The sequence below is a fragment of the Myotis brandtii genome, unplaced genomic scaffold (assembly GCF_000412655.1).
Source record: "Myotis brandtii unplaced genomic scaffold, ASM41265v1 scaffold8, whole genome shotgun sequence".
Taxonomy (NCBI): domain Eukaryota; kingdom Metazoa; phylum Chordata; class Mammalia; order Chiroptera; family Vespertilionidae; genus Myotis; species Myotis brandtii.
Window position 1 is genome coordinate 14,197,132 of NW_005371219.1, and position 16,962 is coordinate 14,214,093.

Here is a 16,962-nt window from a genome sequence, read left to right on the forward strand (position 1 = left end):
CTTTTTTGTTGTTGTTCCCTAGCATTTTAACTAGGAATTGCATTCAGGCACTTGTAACAGGGATCTGAACAAAACAGTGACTTAATGAAATCAGGACTTTTTCTTTCTTTTTCTTTTCTGTCATGTGAAAGAATTCCCAAGGTTTCAAGTTCAGGGATAGCATGGTGGCTCCACGGTGTCACCAAAGATGCAGGATCCTCCTAGTTCTCTGCTCTACCACCCTTATAGGAGCGGGTGTGAAGCCTCTCACAGATGCTCAGGATGGCCGCCAGTGCTCCAGCCTCACAGTTCAATCTCAGGCAAGAATAAAGAAGCAGAAAAAGAGAATTTTTCCAACGGAGTCATTCCTCTAAAGGGCTCTCCCAACAGCTTCACCCAGGGACTTACACTTAGATCTCACTGACAAGAACTTTGTCAGATAACTTGCAGTGAAGAAGGCTGGAAAAACAGATTTTTCACCAGGCACATTGAAGCCCCAAATAATATCGGGGTTTTGTTAGTAAGCAGCCCTGAAGAGACAAGTAGCCACAGCTGTGGTTTGCAAAGTATAAACGACAGGTTCAGTGCCAAGCCCACTGGCATTGTACTATGCAATGGGGGATGTCTTTTAAGGCAATTTAAACTTCTATTCTCATAGGACACACTAAGAAATATAATGACTTCCCAATATACTCCTTCCAACAAACGTTTATCCTTTCTGTTCCCTTTGCCTGGAAAACACGTTCTCCAGGGATCTGCAGGGCTTTATGCCTTCTTCATGCCTCTGCTTAATGTTGCCTCATCAGTGAGGTCTTCCCTGATACATGAGAATGGATTCAGGTTTTTGCAGGGTCTGAAGCTTATACAGTTTGAGAAGGCCCTTTAAAAACAGAAAGAAAATTGTAAATGTCAAATTGAATATTTACATATAAAATGAGTGATGCATTAGATGAGAAACCACAAGTTACACAATTGAGAAGCTTATAACTACTACAAATATCATAAACCCCAGAAGAATAACATAAGTTTTTATTAACTAATGACTAGACATACTTCTTTAATCCCTTTTCCTAATTTATTGACTACATATTCTTTGATCTTCTCTACATGTGACTACCTAAAAATTTTTTATAAAAAAAATAGAAAGATAGCCCAGTCTTTCCTATTGCATGCTTCATAAACACTTTTTAAAAAAACATTGATAGTTTAGAAGAGTTTAGCTTCTAAGCAACTTGTGGTTGATAATGTCATGTAAATTATTAGGATTGCTGTCAAATTTGGGAAGACATGAATCAAAATTTTTTAAAATATTTCTTGAACTTTAAAATTTTAGGAAATATCAACTTTTCTTACACATTGATTAATCTTCAATAGTCTTTGAGATACTCATTAACTTGTTTGTTGTTGATGTCCTTATTGTAGTAGCATATTATATATAGTTTTTTATTATCTTTGTTGATATCAATTTTTGTGTGTCCAATTATCAAGTAATTAATAATCACAAGATTATTAACATGCACATGCATTTATTTGCATTTTCATGAAACTTAAGGTTTGTGGGGAGACTCTGAGCAGCAAGCTTCCCCTTCCTTTCATAGAGGGTGTTATTTGGTGCTGATGGACCTAGTAGCATGATGACACCAAGAAATTTTCCAGACAATTTTGATCTTTCTTCAAAACTTATGATAAGAAAAGTTAGATATACTTTTGTGGAGAGTGATCTAATTGTCACAACTCAGATAGCTCTGAGAATATTCCTTCTGAGCTGTGGATCCTGGTGTTCAGAGCATTAGGAGGATGGGACCGCATATATATCACCAAGAAATAAGAAAAGAGCTAATGTAAGGAAAATTGCATTTCCACAGAAACAGCCTTCAGCCTGCGCTTGTGTATGTTTGTGTGTGTGTGTGTGTGTGTCTGTGTGTGTGTGTGTGTGTGTGTATGGTGAAGGGTTCATTAATTTTTCTTTTTTTTATGTTTGAAGTGTTCAGTATTTAAAAGACTAGATGTAAAACTCTGTTCTAAATAAACATCACCTTTCTCTGATGCCAAAAACAAATGCACTGTCAAACAAGCCAATTATTCACGAACTTTCCTCACACTTTCTTTCCAGGCCTTTCATATTTTTTCTTTTTCTTTTTCTTTTTCTTTTTCTTTTTATGGAATGGCCTCTATTGCAAAGGAAATAAAATAATTTTGGTAGAATAGACCCAAATTGGGCTGGCTAATTGGCTCAAAGAGATTCTACAATGAGCTTATCCAGGCCCTAATCCTTAAAAATTCACTCCTTCTTCCCTCTATTCCAGTGTTTTTCTCTGATATTCTTATTAAAACTCTAATTTGTCATGGGAGGATGTTCAGAACGCAAGCCTGGCCAATATAACACCTTACCTGCCTGCCAACTGGGATTAGTTCATTTGCGCCAAAGTTCTTCCTTGAGATTTTTTAAAGCCACAGTTGAGGGAAGAAAGCCTTTTCCTCTTTGCCTGTGGATCTTTGAGGATGTAAGCCTGGCAGCTGCCTGCCATGTGGAGAAAGTGGCGGTGCAGAAGGAGGCTGAAGCTGATGGATGGAGCTAAAGAAGAACTGTGAGGTGGAGATTTTGAGATCAATGCTACCACTTTTTCCTTTTTGCTTGTCAGCTGATTTCTTTTCTTCTCTCTTCCTTTTCTTGCTCCCTCCTTTTTTCCCTTTTCCCCCTTCCTCTTTTAAGCTAAGAATTATGGATTTCCAGCTCTGGCAACCAGAGTCCTAATGGACACAATAAATCATATATTTTCTTCCTACTTGGTAGTCTAAAACTCAACACAGATATAACAAGATGTTTTTTGTTAACTCTAATATATTTTTTCTGGACAGCAATTTTGCCACACAGAATTTTTGCTGTTGTTTAAATATAAGAACATTTGAAGGAAAAATACATTATTGTGTTTCCACAATTGGTCAAATTCTTTCTGAGTGGATGGACATTGTCAGGGGTCAAGAGGAAGAAGGCTGAAAGTGACCCCTCCCCAGCCTTCACATCATGGTGTCCCCTTGTGTGCATGCTGACAGCATGGCCATGGTGCCCAGAGTTGACTTACAGGTAGAGGCTGGCGGTGGAGCTGGGCTCCGAATGTGGCCCATGAATGGTTTGTTACTCAGAGGAGGGAACTGCTGTGCTCTGGCCCAGGGATGACGACAACTGGCCTTTCTCAGCTTAGGGAGGTGATTCTCTCCTTTTTCCTAGAATGCTGGTTACCCATGTGTTCAGAGACGCCTAGGGTTTCCCGCCTGCTCCTCCTCCCGACTTCCCCTCTCCCAGGCTGAGATCATAGGTGCCATGTGCTCTTTCGTCACTCCTGAGAAGAGTTTCACTCCCTTTAAAAACTACATGCCTTTAGTACCTTAAAAAATAGCTTTCAGGTGGGAATGCAAAAGGATGCAGCCACCATGAAAAAATATGGAAAGTCTTCAAAAAATTAAAAATAGAACTACCATATAATCCACCAATCCCACTTCTAATACTTACCCAAAAGATTTGAAAAGAAGCTTGAAGAGATACTTTCACACTCTTGCTCACTGAAGTATTATTCACAATAGTTAAAAGGTGGAGTCAACCCCAGCGTGTATAGATGGATGAAGAAAATATAGTATAAAGTATGCAACGAAATATTATTTAGCCTTCTAAAAGAAGGAAATCCTATCATATACTGCAAGGTGGATGAATTTTGAGAACATTATGCTAAGTGAAAAAAGCCAGATACAAAAAGACAAATACTGTATGATTTCACTTACATGACTTATCTAAAGTAGTCAAACTCATAGAAACAAAAGGTAAAATGATGGTTGCCAGGGGCTGTGGGGAGGAGAAAATGGGGAGTTGTTGTTTAATGGGTATAGAGTTTCAGTTCTGTAAAATATAATATAAATTCTAGAGATTTGTTGCACAACAATGTGCATAGTTAACACTACTATATTGTACACTTAAAATGGTTAAGGTAGTAAATTTGTCATGTGTTTTTAATCACAATTTTAAAAATTAGACTTCAAGATTATAGTTCCATCTTTTAAGCAGGATGGTGTCAACGCAGAAATCGGAGAGTCCGGGCCTTCCCTTCCTTTGCCCATGCTCAGTCTCTTCCCATTGCTTACCCTCTGCAGTGGAGTCAGCCTCTGGATCTCGGGATTTTCTGTGAAGGATCAGAAGGATGTGGGGAGGTAAGACAGCAAGGGGCCTAGGGAATCAAAAATGAAGTTGCTTCTCAAGAGTTTCTGAAAAGAGAAAAGAGAGAAATTGGTGTGGGAAGATCAAGTCTACCACTAGCCTATGTGGAAGCTTTGTGCAGATTGGAAAAAGAAGCCTCTCTGGGTGGATAAAGCCCACCTGCTCAGTGGCTGACATCTTTGTTTGAAGACATGGAGTACCTTCCTCCAACAAGTAGAGTCCCACTAGAGCCATCTACTGAGGTGAGAGTGCAGGCTAGATCCCCTTCCCCTGGCTGGTGTGGTTCACTTGGTTGAGCGTTGTCCTGTGCACTGACCTGTCAGGGCTCATACACAGGTTGCAGGTTCGATCTCCAGGTCAGAGCTTGTGTGGGAGGCAGCTGATTGATTTCTCTCCCTCTCCCTCTCCCTCTCCCTCTCCCTCTCTCTTCCCCTCTTCCTCTCCCTTTCCCTCTTCCTCTTCTTCTCCCTCTCCCTCTCCCTCTCTCTCTCCCTCTCTCTTTCTTCCTCTGCCTCTCCCTCTCCCTGCCCTATCCTCCCTTCCCCCTCTCCCTCTCCTCCCCTTCCCCCATCCCTGTCCCTGTCTCTGTCCCTCTCCCTCTCCTTCTCCCTCTCCTTCTCTCTCTTCCTTTCCCTCTCCCTCTCCCTCTCTCTCTCTACCTCTCTATTCTTCCCTAAAAAATAAAAATCAATAAAAATGACATAAGAGTCTCTGGTAAGGGCAGTGTATGGGAGAAAAGCGATATTAAAAATGTATAAGTAGAGCCAGAAATTATGTCCCCTTCATAAGTTTGTTTTTAAAAAGCATTTAAGATTTCAAATAAATTATGAAATAATGAAAAACATATAAATGTGTATAAATAATGATATAGCAGACACCCATGCATAGAACCAAGGTTTAACATGGATCAACATATTGTTGCCACATTTTCTTCAGACACTGCAGTTGCGGATATGTTCTTACTAATGTTACAGACACAGATGAAATTCACTTTGGCCCCGTCTCATTCCTCTTCCTAGGTCTCCAGAAGTGAACCTCATTCTGAAGTTAATATTTATTCTCCTTGCATCTAAATCTTTTCCACATATGTTTGTATACATAAATAATATATAGCATTTTTGACATATTTGAATGGTTATATATCTTATATAATATCCTTTTGAAACATATTTTGTGCATTTAAGATTATTTTTTGAGATATTTTCATTTTATTATATGTAGAATTTTAATTCCTCTATAGTACTCCATTGTATGACTACCAAAATGCTCATTCATTTCCCTATTGAAGAAGAGTGTGTTCCTGTTCTTATGAACCTATAAGGTAAGAGCGTGCCCACTCTGTTACTTCCCTTGTGTAAACAGAACTACTTATGGATTGCTCTGAAACCCCAACATTCTTGGGGTGAACATTTATCTTAGCTCCCTGTAGTCAAAGCTGATGCATTCAGAAAAAACAAAACCCATTCTTAGAAGCTTCCTGCCCTGCCTCTGGCCTTACCTTCCTGGCCTTCTCCCCCAAGCGCTCTCTCCATCATCAGGGTCATGAAATGCTGTGGTTCTCCCAACCCACAGAAATGTTGTGCAGAGGATCATGTTCCTGAGTTTGAGTCCAGGCTGAAATTTAGCCCTAAGACCTTTGAAACTTTGATGACAAGGGTAGAAGTAGAACAAAAATATTATTTAAAAGCTTTGGTTTTCTCTCTTCCTGGGAGTGGAATAGAGACTTGAATACAGGTTGGGGTCGACTGTTGCTTTGTCTAGGACAAACTTTTGAATGAGACATTGAGTTTTGCAAACTCAAAGTAGTGAGTGCAACCAAACAAGATGCTGAGATCAATGGCTCCAAGCAGCTCCTCATAAAACTACACAGTATTGTCTACGTGGTAAGAACACTCGCATCTCTGCAATACTGCTTCTTGGACTGATTTATTTTCTAAGCGGCATTGATAGTGTTTGAGTCTAAATAATGCTGTTATTACTTGTGGAAGTAGATAACTTATTTTTGTAAACAGTTATTGCAATTGGGGCTGAGACATGGGAGCTGAAGGAATTGTTTCCATGAAGTACTTTGTGCAACTCCGGTCACAAGCACGGCTACTCTGGGGCATGGTTGCCAAAAAATTATTTGTTGAATAAGTGACAGCAGGCTTGGAGTTGGGGTGCAGGCCATTCTTTCCACCTCCTCATGGACACTGGAGTCCTGTGAAGAGATCCAAGAACTGGAGCTACAGTAAGGAGTCATTGTGGCTTGTGAGCAGGAAAGCAGAGAACCAAAAAAAAAAGAAAAAAGAAAGAAGGAAAGAAAGGAAGGAAGAAAGGAAGAAAGAAAGAAAGAAAGAAAGAAAGAAAGAAAGAAAGAAAGAAAGAAAGAAAGAAAACAGCAGCCGGCCTCTGGCTGCAGCAGAGGGCCCTTTGGTTAGCCCATCTGATCACCTTTTTGGGGACTTCCAGAAATAATTAGGAGACATTTTATGGGGGCTCAGAAATCAGTCAGATAATACATTGGAATTTGAACATTGAGCATTCATACAACCTTGTTGATATTCACAGAGTATTGAAGAACTTGTGCTGGTAAAGAATGGAGACTGTACAGCTGTTTTCTTTTGCCTTCCGAGGAGCAGTATTGGGAATAATGGCTGTGTTTCTTCCTGTCCTAATGACAGAAATCCTTTGGAAAGTGGTGAATTTTGCAGGGAGTATTTTAGGCTCGAAAAGGAGGCAATTATAGAATAGAAATGGGAAGATTTTTAGCTGGCAACCCCAGAGGGCATGATTTATAAATGTACTTCATATATATTTTGGATTTAATCCCTACTTTTTTTGTCTAATCTAAATGTTAAGAGTTAGAAAGGTCAAATTCAAACACCTTTCCACTATCCAAGATTGAGGTTTCACACTGATTTTTATAATATTTTAATCTAAGTATATACTTTAAAAATATCCTTGAGTAATTGTCTCCTTTAATACCTAATTATTAATTGGACCAAGATGACATATTTTACTTCGACTGTATTGGCTGGATTTCCAAATACACTTGGCATACATAGATAATGAATAGCAGCATATCCATCCTTGAGAGCTGGGAGACACCTCATTACTTCTCTGGATCACTGTGGGACTTTAAAGCCCTAATTTTTAAAGGTATTGGTTTACTGTTGCTTTTAATTTCATTTTGAATGATAAAGCTCTCTGAGACCTTGCTGAAGAGGGCTGTATGAATTTATTATATTGTTCTTATTACTGGTCATACATTATCCATGCAGTATTAATGGGAAAACCAGGAGAGATAAGGTAAGATTTTAAAGTAAGAGACTCATTTACAAGAAGCGAAAACCTTATAGCCTTTTCCTTTTCCTCTTTCTTTTTTTTTTTCAGGTTCATCATTTTTCTGCCTCTGCCTTCTTCTGTTAGCTTGTTAACAGTATAGTTTCTATAGCAACACCTATTGGTTGTTGTAATAATGAAAGCCACAGCAAGATCTCCTGCAGAGAAATCCTTGATGCTGACAAGATCAACAAATACTGTCTTTGTCTGACGTTTCCTATTTCTTCTTGAAATAACCCTTTTAGCAGAATATAAAAATCTCTACTAATTACCTGTGAAATAAACAGCTGAAGTCAGGCAGCCCCAACAGCACATCGGATGTTAGCTTTATTCCAGTAACGGTGAGATGTGCCAAAAGGAAGCCAATTTCTTTAGCTATAAATTTCACTAGCCAGCAACGTTAACTTGAGATAAAATGAAGGTCAGTCCACTTCTTCCAATTTGAGGTAGAAGCTTTTATTAGAAAAAATTTCCTAATGTACTCAGGTTTTAGCACTTCATCAAAATAGCAAAAGTAAATGTCTCATTTTAATGTATGATTTAGAATAACAGATCAGAAATAAAAGATTGAATGCTAATTTTGATAAGATAGTTTTGGTTAACCATTTTGACAACCACTTACACTAAATCTTATCGTTTACTTCTATTTTTTGGAGCTATTGGGGGCCATTTCTTCTATCTAATGTTCCTTTCCTGAATTATTCAGATAACTGCATTGCTTATCCATTTTGCTTTATGTGATGCATTCATCCTTATTAAATGGAAGGAATTGATAAGTTATAAGTTTTCTTTGTTGCAAATTTACCCATTGTGCATCATTAACCAAGAATAAAGTATTAATGCTGAAAATATACCTTAATATCTATTCCCAGGTCCTTGATGAGTTGATCTCTGGCCTTATTTCCTATCTCCTCTGACTTCTTTTTGAAATCTTTCTGATCCCCATATAAAGTTATCTACTTACTTTTGTTTTAATGATCCCCTTCTTGTTTTCTCATGAACAACAACAAAAATTTAGTTGGACTCTGAAAATCTACATTAATTCTTCCCAGTCACTAGCCATCTATTCCATAAATTTAAATAGTTTTCTAAGGGTTTAAAATAGTTTACCCATCTTCCAATAGTTTAAACATATAATATCATTTAAAGTCTTAATGGCTAGGAATCAAAGCAACATTAAATGATATAAAATGTTTCAATTTCAATTATAGACATTGAGTATGTAGACAAAGTATTTAATTAAATTAAAACCCAGAAATTGACAAGGACCAAAATTCTTATTTCCTTTTCCAATGTTTTTAATATCCTTGTATTTACAAAAGGTTAAAACATCTACCAAGCAAACTGCTACAATTTTCCAAATCTGTCATCTTTTTAAAATACATAGATACACACATACATATAGAGCAGAGTTTTATTCATTTACTAGAGGCCTTCCCTCTCCTCACTGCGGGCACCAGCTTCCCTCTGGCACCCGGGACCTGGGCTTCCCTGGCATCCTGGGCTTCGTCTGGAAGGTCGTCCTGTCTAATTAGCATATTATGCCTTTATTATTATAGATAATTAGAAAAAAGTAAGAAAAAACTTCTTGGTAATATTAACTATGGTTAGTATTTACTGAGTTTCGTAAATTCTGGTCCTCCTCTGCTGTTATTTCATCCCAAAAATCTGTAAATCTCATCTCCAGCACAAGTAGTAGTGATGCTAGAAATAATAAGGAAAAAGCAGCAAGGATTTTGCCACCTGAATCTCAATGACAACTATCTTGACCCTTATATCCCCTTTATTTAATGTACAAAGTTCCCAGATTCAGAATCCCATACATAGCCTAGCATGCATCTGAAAAGCACTTCACCACACCTTCTTTAGAAAAATGGTATCAGATACAACCTTAGGCTATGCCTGTTATTTTGCTTCATCAGGAAATCTCTAGAGCAATTGTTGCTTCACTTATCTGATCATAATCTTCAAATGCAGATGACGCTTAAGGCTTGCAATTACATCTGGCCTGATCATCAGCTCATGTTGGCTTCAACTTCAAAATCTTGAATTTAATACTTCTAGGACTGCAACCTTCATCTTTCCAACTCCCATAGCTATTAAACCTTTCTCCATCTACACGAAGCCTCCAGTTAGTTGATTCCTCAAACTTTACTCAACCTGTCACCAGTGTCTGCCTTGGAGCCCACTTTGTCTCTATAGTGACTTCAATGCTTTGTTTCTTCCTCCCCTCACTTGCTCACGCACTGACCCGCTTGACGGGAATAGTGCTGGGCTTTTCCTAGTGTGTTTTCTGCACATCTCCTGCCCCTTCTTTCTAGTATGCACATGTCCTATATAATAAAAGGGTAATATGCAAATAGACTGAAAGGCAGAACAACCGAACAACCAATCAAAGCATAATATGCTAATGATATGCTAAGGCTGCTCAACCACTCACTATAACGTGCACTGACAACCAGGGGGCAGTCACAGTCAGTCAACTGGTCGACCAATCGCTATGATGTGCACTGACCACCAGGGGGCAGACAGTAGACCAATCGACCAGTTGCTCTGATGTGCACTAACTACAAGGGGGCAGATGCTCTGACTGGTAGGTTAGCTTGCTGGTGGTGTCTGGCCCATTGGGACTGAGCAAGATGGGCCAGACTTGCTCTGGAGCTCCCCCTCAGTTCCTCCCTGGCTCATTCATGCACTGGTGGGGTCCCTCAGCCTGGCCTGCACGCTCTCACAATCCAGGACCCCTTAGGGGATGTTGGAGAGCCAGTTTCAGCCTGATCCCACAAGCCACTCCGATTGGGAGGGCGCCAGATGCAGGGCACATGGCTGGCAAGCGCTGCTGCAGCAGGGCAAGCCTCTCCAGATCGGGACTGATTGGGCATGAGCCGAGGCAGGCACAGTGGGGCCAAGATGAGCTGCAACGGCAGGTAGGAGATGCAGGCAGTGTTGGATTGCAGGTTTCGGCCCGATCCCTGCAGGCCACACAGAGGGACCTTACCCATGCACGACACGAATTTGTGTACTGGGCCTCTCATTGTGTGTGTGTGTGTGTGTGTGTGTGTGTGTGTGTATCAAACCCAACAAACAAAAGAACTTTCCTGTAGACTGTCATGCTTAACCATTATCCAATTTATTTATTTCTCTTTTTTGGCGTCAAACTCTCTAAACTAAAGAATGATCCAAACTCTCTGCCTTCCACTCGGATACCATTTGATCCATTCCTTAATTCCATGTAGAAGCAAGTTTCTGCCTCCATTATTCTTTTAAAACTGGTTCCTCAAAACACACCAGCGCATTCTTTATAACACCCATGAGCCCAGGACTCCAAAACAGATTTCTACCTTAAGGCACTATCTTTGTTTCACGTTGGTATTTCCTGTTGGATACCACAGGCACCTTAAACTCAACATATTCGAAACATAATATCTACTTCCCTCAAACCAGCTGCTCCTCTTATTGTCTCCACTTTGGTTAAGACACCAGAAATCTTGGAATCATTGAAAGGTTAAACCCTAAAATCATCCTAGACTTTCCTCATCACCCCTCCCATTTCCAAATCCTGTCCTTTTTACCTCCTAAATACCTAAATGCCAATCTATTTCCTCCTCTTTATCCCCATTCCCAGTATCTCCAGCATCTCCTCAAATGTACCCTTCTCTTCAGCCTGCTGGACTAGTTTGAGTCCCACACCTGCGTGTGTCCTCTCATTTATGTCTTTCCTGCCAGAAGTTTTCCTCCCCTTCCCGACTCTTCTCTGCATTCTTTCTCTTCCTTGCTAACCTGTCTCTGTCCTCTCTTGGCTCCTCATAGATTTTCCTTGGACTTCTCTGGTGACTCTTTCTCAGCCTTCTTTAGTCTCTCTTCCTTCTCTAATTAACCCCTAAGTGTGGATGCACTTTAAAGCTTGAACCTAGACTCTTCTCTCTTAAAATTCTCTCGTTTGGAGAACTCATCCAGTTCCATGCTGATGACTCCTTCAGGGGAAGTCTTCTTTGCAGATCCCACTTGGGTGTCTCAGTCTTCTTAAATTTAACAAGTTCAAAGTGGAATGTCTGAAATTCCTCCCTAGCACTTCATTTGAATAACTCATCCATATCCTTCATATCATAACTCAAATATCATGTTTTTAGAGACGACTTCATAATTTCCAAGTAGCTCCACACCCTCCTAATATTATCTACCAGAACAGCTGATTTCCTTCTTGGCATTTATCACACAATTCATGTTTCATTTACTATCACCCCTCCTAGCATATATGCTCCATGAAGACAGGAACAATGTGTCTTGTTCAGTCCTGTGATTCCAGTGTGTAGCACAGTGCCTGCACTCAATACTTATTTGTGAAGCACATGATGAGCATGCCTTTTAGGTGTTAGCTATTCTTGGAAACATTTTCTAGAAATCCCCACCTGGTTTAAGGGTTCAGGTGAACCCTGCTGAATTAAGGGTTCTTCCTAGAGCTCCTTCCTTTTCTTCTCTATCAAAGCAGTTATTTTTCTATAGTATGATTGATGGTTTTCATATCATTTTTCCCCAGTAAACTGTGAGTCCGTGAGGTAGCCTTGTTCATCTCTGCATCTCTGACAGTCCCAGCACACTGTCTTGCCCATAGTGAGTGCTCAACAGTCATTTGTTAATGGATGCAGTAGCAAATCTAAACTCCCCAGGATTCCACCATGTGTTTCTCAGTTGGGTGGTGGGAGCAGTTGGCATTTTGTATTAGACAATTATTTGATGGGTAGAACCATCTGAAGAATTGTATGTCTCTGAACCCTGGGCTCTAAACGCCAATAGCAGTTCCAACACCAGACATTGTGTCAAACAAAATTGACATCCACCTTTCCAAGTGGTATCTTCCTTTCTAAAGAAACTTTAAAGAGCTCAATCTTATACTGGAGGGAGTGATTGTGTCTTAAACTCCCCCCTTTCCCATTAAACAGCATTGTTCTTTTTGCAAACATGCTTAGAAGTTAATAAACACCCATTGACCTTTAATTCATATTGTTGGAATTCTACAAGGTCAAGATGAACCTTTTACATAAGTTTAGACATATCACCTTTCTGTAGTATATTTATTTTTAAATTATACCTTATTATCATTTCCTTAAAAAATGAGACAGTTATAAATGTACACTAACAGAAAGCAGAGAATATAAACTTTTAAGAAAAACTAAAAGGAAAGAAAGGACTTAGCTTGGTATAGTAGTTTCCAACTATAATTTGAATATGATCAGTCACTTAAAAATATTGTAGTCCAATACAAACATAATTGGGAAATATTTTCAATGGTCCTTTTAAAAATAAGGAGCATCAGATAAGGCTCAAACATTTACTCAACATCATATTGAAACGCTCAGTGGCATACAATATCAGTGCCTCCATGTCCAGTGTGCAGCCTTGCTTTACTCTTTCCTAAAGCACTTTACTACCTCTACTCCCCTATGGTACTTGCTAACCTGTTTCTAAGTGAAGCCTATTGTTTTCCTTTTGTTTTGGGGTGGAAACTGCCAGAATTACATTTTTAATTTGAAATGATATTTTTTTTCCTACCATGATTGGTCTGCCAGGCAAATTTCTTTCCTCAATGTGATTTTGTGCAATTTTCTATTTCATGGGAGTCAACATTATCCTATCTAATAAAAGAGAAACATGGTAATTAGCCGTACATCCGCTACTCTTCCCATTGGCTAATCAGGGCGATGTGCAAATTAACTGCCAGCCAAGATGGCGGCCGGCAGCCATGCACTGAAGCGAACAGGGAGGCTTGCTTGCTCCAGTGAGGGCGGACTACAATATTCCCCGCCTGACTTGCCGGCCTCTCAGCTGCAACTCTAAGCAACTATGTTGCAAATATAGAAGCTAAACAAAACCCCAGAAACCTGCTTTAGTCAGCTGGGCTTCAGCCAGCCATGGTACTTGCTAACCTGTTTCTAAGTGAAGCCTATTGTTTTCCTTTTGTTTTGGGGTGGAAACTGCCAGAATTACATTTTTAATTTGAAATGATTTTTTTTTCCCCTACCATGATTGGTCTGCCGGGCAAATTTCTTTCCTCAATGTGATTTTGTGCAATTTTCTATTTCATGGGAGTCAACATTATAAAGAATAAAAGCAAAAAGATTAGATTAACATTAGCTGCATTAGTAAAAATTGACATTCACATCTAGCTGTGGGATGTGTGAAATAATGTGTTTACCTTTTTTTTTTCTTTCATTCTAGTGGGTTTTATTCTAATGACTGGTTTTGAACTATAAGTTTATTATCTGTGAAAATAGAATTGAATTCCTTTGCTGTTACTAGCTCCAAATTGAAAGCCATAGCCTCTCTCCTACACACTCCCTCTACCCCCCAAAATATATCTTATATGATGTTTTAAAAATATTTAGCAACTCCTTTTTATCATTCCCACAACATGCTTTGCTAGGGTGATTGAGGACTCTATAATTATTCAAACATAAATTTTTGATAAGATTATCAGTACTGATTTTTCTTTAATACTCTTGGGAATTGAGTCAGCTTGGCAGCTACTATAGATGAGGACAGTTCAAACCTGTTCTTTGGTGTCCAGTTCCCTCCCTCATTCTGTGTGACAAGGTGTGCTCTGCCTGCCCACACCCGCCTTCAGTAAACAGTCAATAGGGAAGACAGAGGAAAAAGCAATTTAAGGCTGTAATGAACTTTTAGATAATTTATAAATCATGCAATATTGTCACAAGCAGATTTTTGCAGTTTTAAATAAAACCCTTATAGTTTTTCTAAGAAAAAATATTCTTACTGTTTTCTATTTCTAGAAAAGAAGCAGTAGCATGAAGGGAGTGACAGAATAGAGAATAAAAAAGAAAAATAGATTTGAGACTTAGCTAATTAATGAAATGTTTAATCTCCGTATTGAAATGATCCCATGCTGTGCATCCCACAAAATCCAAACTTGTATGCTATTTGGGCTCTATTACATATTCAAATTCATTCAGATTTAACTGGGAAATCACTTACTGGTGCATGAAAACATGGACTACCCTTTTAACATTTTCAAGTGAGGTTGTCAACTCTGTTTTACCCAATGTGAAATGTATGAGCTCAAATGATTTGGATTGTAAATCATCTATATTCCTGTAATTGATTGGAGCCAAGTAAAATAGGACTTACTGTGAGCAGTCATCTGAGCTCAATAGAATTTGGTGACAGCTTTATGAAATGGAAAATGTTAAGATGGAGATATTAGCACAGATGTGAAGAAACAATAAACATAAAACAATAATTTGTCTTTCTTTAAAAGATCCAAAATTCATTTGAAGAAAATATTGGAGATATATTGTCACATCAGAAAAACAAACAAACAAACAAAAAAACCCACAGAACTATGGTGCCTAAGAAAATTTTTCAAAAAAGGGACAGCATCCGCGTGAGATAGTCTTTGTAGTTTCATTTATAAGAATAACAAAATCTGGGATAAGTCTAACTGCCAAGCTTAGAGGGAACTTGAGTAGTATATCTTGGTACATAAATTAGCAGAATGCTATTGAGCTGCCCAAAACGATGATACATAATAATTATTTAATATTTTGTCAAATGGGAAAGAACGAAATGCAAATTGAAGCTGTGCTCTCTGATTTCCATTGTGTTGAGTTGTATGTGCTTGTAATTATGAGTATTAAGATGATGGGAATATGGAATTTCCCGCTTTTGTTTCCATTATTGCAGTAAAACATAATTTGTGCATTAAATAAAAATTAGGTGATAAAGATAGTGCCATTTCTAATACAAAAAAATGTGCAACTGTTTTCTGGTTCTGCCTCTGTTGAACTTGACGCTTGTAAGAGACAGTGAATTTGACTTCAGTGATTCTGCTGTTCACCAGATAGTCCCAGGATAACTGCATTTTACTGCTGAAACACCATCTGGACTTTGTTCAAAATCCTTCTCAGCATGAATTGTGGTTGGCTAATGTCTCTCCTTGTACAAACATCATAAATTATTACTCTCACTTGGGACCTTTATCACTTTATAATTTAGGTTATTTCAACCATTCAGGACACAGCTACAGGAACTTTTCAGTACTTCACACTATTTTCTTGGTGACAATTAGTATGTTTTTAAAGAGACTTTATACTGAGTTTTTGTGTGTGTATGTGTGTATGTGTGTATGTGTTAACATGCTCAGATTCAGGTGTTATATACTTATATCCCAAGTTGTTCCCATCTTCAAAAGCTGGAAGTTTAAAAGGAAACAATCAAACAAAAACAAAATGTCAACAAGCTCTGTCATAACAAGAGTGGCAAGGAAGGATTTCAGCACTTTCTCCTTCTTTAACTGATAGAGCTGTGCAAGTGATTATAATTTTCTCATCCACCGTGTCACATTCCTTTCCTGTGATGGTCTTGCTCCTTCTCATCCCTGGAGGTTCCTGCTCCTTAAGTAGCAAGCAGCTGTCTAGGTGATAAGAATGTGATAATAATCGCCTTGAGGTGATTCTTTGTATTTACTAAAGGCAAACACTCCAGCCCCAAGAGACCAGCAAGAGAGATTGACCTCCTGGCCCCCAATTGTAGAAACTAGAAAGGAGGCTTCACTTGGAATCTCCAGAAACACAAATGCTGCCTCTATTTCTTTTGGGCTGATAGGCCAGCCTCTGCCTTTCTCCAGCTACCACATTTTTGGTCCCATAAACACAACAAATCACCTCACAGGTGCTCAGTAAGTCCATCGTTCACTTGACATCAGAAGAGCATCAAACCCATCCCTTCTGTCCTGCTTTCTGTTAGTGCCAGCGACCCAGTAGCCTATTAGATTTGGGCATTTGGTTCACTTTGGGAGGAGAGCTGAGAGGCCAAAGTAGCCGACATACAACAGGCCAAATCTGAGCTAAAAGTAGAGATAAGTGATTTTTATGAAGTGACTAGAGGCCCAGCGCACGAAATCGTGCATGGGTAGGGTCCCTAGGCCTAACCTGCGATCAGTGCCATCTTCCACCCTCTCACCAGCCCCCAGTCCCGCCCCACCGCCGCCACCCACCCTGGTTCCCCATGGTTCCCGTTTGCCATCTGGACAATCAGAGCCTGTGGGCAGGGGTGGGGGAGGAGGGACTGAGAGGTGGTCAATGCACCTCATAGCAACTGGTCTAGTGGTTGTTCTGGTCATTATGCTGTTATGGTCGCTGGGCTTTTATTATATAGGACTAGAGGCCCGGTGCACAAAAATTTGTGCGGGGGTCCCTGTGCCCTCTCGCAGTCTGGGACCCCTGGAGGATAACGCACCCGATCGTGGGCTCCGCCCCTGCCCAGGACTTATGCCTCTGGTCGAGGTGTTAGGCCTGGGCAGCGGGGACCCCCAGCTGCAGCCGCCCCCTGATCGTGGGCTCCGCCCCTGCCCGGGCCTAATGCCTCTGGCCAAGGCGTTAGGCCTGGGCAGCGGGGACCACCAGCTGCAGCCTCCCCTGCCCAGCTGCAGCCGCCCC